The 8,033-nt window shown below is 44.2% G+C and overlaps 1 pseudogene; it reads left to right on the forward strand.

Moving 5' to 3' along the window:
* The first annotated feature begins 7,055 nt into the window (after positions 1 to 7,055).
* LOC121480833 lies at positions 7,056 to 7,824 on the forward strand (annotated as a pseudogene).
* The last annotated feature ends 209 nt before the right edge of the window (positions 7,825 to 8,033 follow it).

Raw genomic sequence — 8,033 nt, forward strand, 5'->3', positions numbered from 1 at the left:
AGCCACCGGGGCTGCCTATGACATCTTTCTTAATGGCTATGCAGTATTCCATTGCATGGATAGCCAAATGTTTATGTAAATTGTTCTAGATTGTTATATATTAGGTCATTTTCATTTTCATTTTATTTTTTAAAAATATTTTATTTATTTATTCATGAGACACACACACAGACACACACACACACACACACACACAGAGGCAGAGACACAGGCAGAGGGAGAAGCAGGCTCCATGCAGGGAGCCTGATGTGAGACTCGATCTTGGGACTCCAGGATCATGCCCTGGGCCCAAGGCAGATGCTCAACTGCTGAGCCACCCAGGCATCGCTATTAGGTTGTTTTCAGTTTATTTTTGCAAGTATAAAAACTGCAACTAATACTCCTGTGAAGAAAGCTTTTTGAATAGCCAAGATAATTTATTTGGGATAAACTCTTAAAAGTAGAAGTTGGAACAAAGCCTATGTGCATTTTTAATAAGTACTTTTTCTAATATAGACCAAATTAGATTTAAAATTAGTTTTTTGTTTTATTTTGTTTTTTTACCAAAAAATGCAGCAGAGATTTTATATCTGATTCTTTCTTATATTGGTCCATAATAAAAAGCTCAGACTAACTGACTGTCATATTGTGAAGGGCAATTTCATTGGGGAAAAAACCCAATATAGTATAGGTGTACATTTTTCTTTTTCTTTCTTTCTTCTTTTTTTTTGGTTTTTGGTGTACAATTTTCCGGTGGTCTTTTTTTATTGTCTGTTTGCTCCATTCGAACATAAGTTCCAGGGGTGCCTGGGTGGCTCAGTTGGTTAAGCATCTGCCTTCAGCTCAGGTCATGACCTCAGGGACCTGGGATGGGGCCCATGTGAGACTCTCTGCTCAACAGGGAGTCTGCTTCTCCCTTTCCCTCTGCCCCTCCCCCGCCTTGTGCATTTTCTCTCTCTCTCTCTCTCTCTCTCTCTTTCTCGTTCTTTACCTCTCTCAAATAAATAAAATCTTAAAAAAAAAAAAAAGAATGTAAGTTCCATGAAGAGAAGGAATCCTTTTTTCTGGTTTATTACTGCATTTCTAGGGCTTGTATCTAGCACAGAGTAGGTACTAAATAAATAATTGTTGAATGAATACATTAATGACTCAGGGCTTCTTATAGGAGTTGGGGCTAACAATAAAAATTGAAGTCATTAGTAAGTGTTTGAACTGCATGTGTTAAGTGGGGGCCCATTGGTGAGGCAGGAAATGTAAGTTAATTTTATTGTATTGACTGGTCAGAAAAACGTGATTAGTGATTATTATAAGTGTCAGCTCAGGTCCTCCAGGAAGAAACACTGGGATAGAGTTACAAATGCAAGAGACGTACAGTGAAACATCACTGTCAGGTCAAGAGCGCTGTGAAACACAAAGAGCAGGGAAGCCAGATTAGGCACAGAAAGCCTTCAGATCCAATGTATGTCTGATGCCTCTGAGAGGAGAGAGGGTGCAAAAGAGGACTGAGTGGGAGGAGCCCGAAGGTGCTGCAGATAGGGGCTGTCAGCCGGCTGCACCCCCAGCTGCGGGCCAGCAAGCTCGTCCTACGGGGGTCCAGGTGATGCAGCTCCATGGTTACCGTGGGCCTCTCCTGAGCCACGCAGGCCACTTCTCTACACACGCTGGGGGAGTGCTTCTCCAGGTGCATTGCACTTGCACCTCGGCGGGCCATTTCACTGCTGCTGGAGGTTGGCTGCTTTTTGGATAGGATTGTACATGATACAACCATTGGATCCATGGTCATCGGCCCATTTCTCTCTTTGCAGTGAAGCAGTTTGGATGTGATGTCATGTGTGATTTCATGGCTGGCTGCAGGGGAGTCACACTAAGCCTTCAGATCATGGTTTTGGCAGGAACGAGGCAGGAAAAATACAACCTTTTACTTTATTTTTAATTTAATTTTTTAAGATTTTATTTATTTGTGTGTGTGACAGAGAGAGCACAAACGGGTGGAGGGTTAGAGGAGAGGGAGACTCCCCGCTGAGCAGGAACACCCCCCCCACCGCCCCAATGTGGGGCTCAATCCCAGAATCCTGAGATCATGACTTGAGCCAAAGGCAGACTCTCAACTGACTGAGTCACCTGGGCACCCCTAACCTTTTAAGTGTCTTTTCCTGAGAGAATGAGTCACATTGGTCCTTTCAGGACATCAGAGGTCCGGAGTATCAACGTGCCACCGAGTGGCTAGCTGGTCCTCTCAAGAAACAGTGCCATATCATGGGGCCGGCATTGGTCTTTATTATTGGCAGGTTACAGTACCTAAATCAGCCTTGGTAAGTAGAAGGCCATGCTGCTAGGCCCCGTATGGCCGCCATCTCCGACATGCCCATCTTTCCAGTTCTCAAGTAACTGATGATGAAGGCTGGCTAACATCACCTGGCTTATCCATTTTATCTACCCCGTTGTTTATTGCCTCTCTGTGGTGGATGTTTCCTGATAGGTGTTAACGTGCAATGCAAACACCTTTACGCTTTGTGTCCCTCCTCATATATCCATTCACTGGCCTTTACTCCAGAACTCCTTGCTCCAAGCTTCCAGAATTTTCCTTGTAGGTCCTTAACTGGTCTCTCAGGCCATTTGTTACTGTCCACGATTGTCTCACTATATACTTCCCTTGGACCCTTTCTCCTTCTGCACAAAGTGAATGATCGGGTGGGTGTACAGTCAAAGCTCCAGCCACTGTAAAGATTTTTCTCTCACCACTGTCTTTCAAAGTCACCCCTGAATGGCACTGTACTGCAGCCTCCATTTATTTCCAGTTTTCACTCACATCCATTTTCAAACCAAGTGCAGGCTCCGTCCTCCTGCTTCAGCTGGTCCTGGGAGGCTCTCCATATGACCAGAAGGTACAGACTAAAGGAGGAGCATTGGTGCAAATGGGGAAGGTAAGTGGGAACCCAGACTACTCCCTCATGCAGCTTCCACACACGCTGGTCCTGCTTCAACTTGATCCTGGTGTCCCTTTTTTCTCTTAAAAGGGCTTCTGCTGGGCAGTTGTGTGCCACTACCTGGCCTCTACTATTTCGGGGACCCATATCACCATTACCATTAAGGAACCGCTCTCTGTGACAGCCTGTCCCATAGTTAGGACTAATCTGCAGAGGAGGACTGGCATGGAATTTTGAGTGGTGTCAGTGCCCCTCTTACCACTGCATTTCTGATGGCCTTTGAGAGTGGCGGCCTTTGGTCTTCCCGTGGAATATGATCCTCTGATTGGTCTTTTGACCCTACATAATATATGCATCCCAGCAAGTCCAATTCCCTGAGCCTCTTAATTATTTTCTCCACTGTCTGCCATGGCAACTCATGCATTTCAAATTCACTTAGCACGGGCCATTACTTTCTTCGGAATTTTAAAGCCACCCTACCAGTGAGCTTGTCCCAGCCCTTCCGGTCCTTACCAGAGTGTGAACTCTTGTGTTCTGAGAGAGTGCCGCTACGTGAACTCCTGCTTGTACAGGAGTTGGTCAAGCGTACTCAAAATCCAATCCTCTAGTGTCTATGAACACATCCTAGCTAATCCTTGCAGATCATTTAGGGTGCAATCTCTTCTTCCCTTGTCATTTCCAGCATGTGCTCGGTTGTGTTATGCTGGCATTTTGCCCTTGTTATTGATTCGGCAGCCTGGTGAGGAGGAGGGGCGACCAGTTGTCTTGCAGGGGAGAGGTCTCTGTGCAATGTCTTTCTGCATAGAAGCAATGCTAACTCCAAATAGGGTCTCACAGAGGAAACGCTAACTCTAAATAGGAAACGCTAACTCTAAATAGTTTCTGCAGTCTCTGCAGGTTCAGGGAGTACACAGACCTCAAGTCTTTTGGAGGATACATCCCCATTCAATGTTTCAGCATTCCATATTTTCTGGCCAGAGCCTCAAACTTAGCATAACAGACTGACCTTGGCTCGGTATTCAATAGTCTTTGATGTTTGACTACCCTGATTTCGTTCCACAAGCTGTGTCTATTCTCTTACTACAGGAGATAAGACTCTTGGGATGCCTGGGTGGCTCAGTGGTCGAGTGTCTGCCTTCGGCTCAGGGCGCAATCCTGGGTACAGGGATCCAGTCCCACATCAGGCTCCCAGAGGGGAGCCTGCAACTGCCTTCAGTTTTTCATTATCTTTTCATGTCTCTTCATAATAACCATTCAATTCCATTTTCCTTGTATGCATTGTTCACTTCCAAGTTGCTGTATCGCTGCACTGGCCAGAAAAGTCTTCACCACAACCATTTCCTGAATTACTACTGGCAAAAGTTTAGTGCCTAGACTGCCATCTTGTGCCATCTTGTGCCATCTTATACTATCAATGACACTAGGGCACGAGGTCATCATTTACAGCTGGGCGGTGAGTAACCTACTCCCGAAAGTCCATCTTGCTATCGGCTGCCTTGGACCACTCCTAGTATTAACTGAGTTTGGATCCTCTGGGAAGATAATTATCAAGCCTAAGCTGGCAATGCAACAGATTCATGGGAGTAACCTTGTGAAATAGAAAAAGGAGAGAAAACAGGAATAGGCAGGAAAGGAGAGAAAGAAGGAAGATGGATTAAGTAGGCAGAGCTAAATCTCAGCCAGCTCCATGAAGAGCTCTGGCATAAAGACAGCTAGTAGAGAGGTTCTATGTTGTGCAGATTACCAGCCCCTCGTATACCTGCCATGCTCAGTTATTGGCTTGGGGTGCTAGGAGAGTATGGCACATCCTGGAGGTGCTGTTGGCTAGTGGCACTCCTTATGCTGACTGGCAAGTTCTTTCTCAAAGGCAGATCCAGGTGGTGCACACCTATGGCTGCCATCCCACATCAACTATTTACATATAAACCAGGTGTGGTAGGTTGATAATTTTCCTCAAAGCTCTATCTACCACCCAATCCCTGGAACTTGTGAAACGCCTAATTCATAAAAAGGGTCTTTGCAGATTTGATTAAGGATCTTGAGATAAGATTATCAGGGTGGATCCTAAATGCCATCACTAGTGTCCTTATTAAAAGGAGTCAGAGGGAGACCACACATAGGCATGCATGCAAACACACACAGAGAAAGCAGTGTGTGAAGACAGAAATTGGGGTAATGTGGCCAAGGAGTGCCAGTAACCACCAGAGCTGGAGAAGAGGAGGGGCAGATTCTTTCCCAGAAGTTCCAGAGGGAGTGCAGCCCTCCTGACACCTTGATTTCAGACTTTTGGCCTCCAGCACCGTAAGAAAATAAATTTCTATTGTTTTAAGCCACAAGTTTGTGTTTGGTTGTTATAGCAGCCCTAGGATACAAATATATCAGGTTTATACTTTCTTTTAATGGTTTTAAAAATTGAGATATAATTTACATGCCATAAGATTCTCCCTTTAAAAATGTATAGTTGGGGCTCCTGGGTGGCTCAGTTGTTTAAACAGTCTGCCTTCAGCTCAAATTATGGTCCTGGGGTCCTGGGATCGAGCCTCTCATTGGGCTCCCTGCTCAGTGGGAAGTCCACCCCTCTCTCTGCCCTTGCTTGTGCTCTCTCACTCACTCTGTCAAATAAATAAATCTTTAAAAAATGTATAACTGATTTTCTAGAATGGTAACAAAACTGTGCAAGCTTTACCACTAATTCCAGAATGTTTCATCGCCCCCAAAAGGAACCCATACCCGTTAGCAGCAACTCCTCATTTCCCCTTACCCCAGTCCTTGACAATCATCAATCTACTTTCTATCTCTGTGGATTTGCCTGTTTTGAACCTTGCAAATCGATGCAATCATACAAATGTGGCCTTTTGGTCTTTCACTTATCAAAATGCTTTCAAGTTTCATCTATATTATAGCATGAATCAGTACCTTATTCCTTTTTTTTTTTTTTAAGATTTTATTTATTTATTCATGAGAGACACACAGAGAGAGAGGCACAGACACAGGCAGAGGGAGAAGCAGGCTCCATGCAGGGAGCCTGATGTGGGACTCGATCCCAGGTCTCCAGGATCAGGCCCTCGGCTGAAGGCGGTGCTAAACTGCTGAGCCACCTGGGCTGTCCCCTCATGCCTTTTTATGGCCAAATAACATTCCATTTGTTTTGAGATTTTAAAATTTTATTTGAGAGAGAGAGAGAGAGGAAGAGAAAGAGAAATAGAGAAAGAGAAGGGGAGACAGAGAGAGAGAGAGACAGAGAATGAGCAGGAATGGGGAGGGGCAGAGGGAGAAGAAGCGGACTCCCCACTGAGCATGGAGTCAAAGGCGGGGGCTCGATTCCAGGACCCCAGGATCATGACCTGTGCCAAAATCAGACACTTAACCAATTGAGCCACCCAGGGTGTCCCAACACTCCATTCTCTGGCTCTACCCCATTTTATTTTCTATTCATCAGTGATGGACATGTGAGCATTATTTTTTGAAATAAAATTTCAATAGAATTTTTCCTATTATAACTTATGTTACCTAGATGTCAGTTTATTTTATTTTTTAAATTTTTATTTATTCATGAGAGACACAGAGAGAGAGAGGCAGAGACATTGGCAGAGGGACAAGCAGGCTCCCCACAGGGAGCCTGATGTGGCACTTGATCTTGGGACTCAGGGATCATGCTCTGGGCTGGAGGCAGATGCTCAACCACTGAGCCACCCCTAAATGTCAGTTTAAATCATCCTTCTTCTTAATATTTTGAGTAAATCCCAATTCTGGATTTGAGAATCTACACTATTTCTACAGATCCAGAAGCAAGGAGAGTGAGAAAGACTTATATTCTCAGTCACCTCTGGCTCCTGTGTCCTGCATTGATTGGATTCTTTCTCTTTGTCCTGAATACTGAGTTGGATGCTTCGTTGTCTGTATTAATGTGACGCCGGTCTTGGATTTGCCTTTTCCTCACTATCAGTTCTAACTTAGTTCCAAGTGACAAAAAGCAGACTTCAGCCTAAGCAAAATAGGACTTCAGCATCTTGAGCAGTGATTCTCAAACTTTTTGGACTCAGGACCTCTTTATACTCTTAAAAATTATTGAGGATCCCAAAGAGCTTTAGTTTACATAGGTTATATTGATTGAGATTTACTGCATTAGAAATGAAAACTGAGGCGGTGGGGCAGGGTCGTGGGCTAGTCATGGTGTCCCCATCTGGGAGGCTGCAGACCAAACCAGTCATTACTTGTTTCAAGAGCGCCCTCTTGATCTACACTTTCATCTTCTGGATCACTGGTGTAATCCTTCTTGCCGTTGGCATTTGGGACAAGATGAGCCTGGAGAATTATTTTTCCTTTTAAATAAGAAGGCCACCAATGTCCCCTTTGTGCTCATTGGCACTGGCACTGTCATCATGCTTTTGGGCACCTTTGGCTGTTTTGCTACCTGCCGAGCTTCTGCATGGATGCTAAAACTGTATGCCATGTTTCTGACTCCCATTTTTTTGGTTGAATTGGTCGCTGCCATCGTAGGATTTGTTTTCAGGCATGAGATTAGGAACAGCTTTAAGAATAATTATGAGAAAACTTTAAAGCAGTATAACTCTGTGGGAGATTATAGAAGCGATGCAGTAGACAAGATTCAAAATACGTTACATCGTGTGGTGTCACCGACTATTGAGATTGGAGGGATACTAATTATTACTCAGAAAAAGGATTTCCCAAGAGTTGCTGTACACTTGAAAATTGTTCTCCACAGAGAGATGCAGATAAAGTAAACAATGAAAGTTGTTTTATAAAGGTGATGACCATTAAAGAGTCAGAAATGGGAATGGTTGTGGGAATTTCTTTTGGAGTTGCTTGCTTTCAGCTGGTTGGAATCCTTCTAGCCTACTGCCTCTCTCGCGCCATAACAAATAACCAGTATGAGATAGTGTAACCATCAAACCACGGGCTTACTATTGTCCAGATTTAAGGACATTTACATTCCCCCCTGTAAGCTATGAAATTGCCTGGATGGAAGACTGCCTAATACTACTTAGGATAGAGTAAAAAATTCCATCAATAATAGTCTGATTCAATCAAGACATTTGTGTAGGTCCACCTTTTGTCCTATTGATGTTAATCATTGAAACCCCTGTATGACTGTGAAACACTGGA

The sequence above is a fragment of the Vulpes lagopus genome, chromosome 22, assembly GCF_018345385.1.
Source record: "Vulpes lagopus strain Blue_001 chromosome 22, ASM1834538v1, whole genome shotgun sequence".
NCBI classification, from domain to species: Eukaryota; Metazoa; Chordata; class Mammalia; order Carnivora; family Canidae; genus Vulpes; species Vulpes lagopus.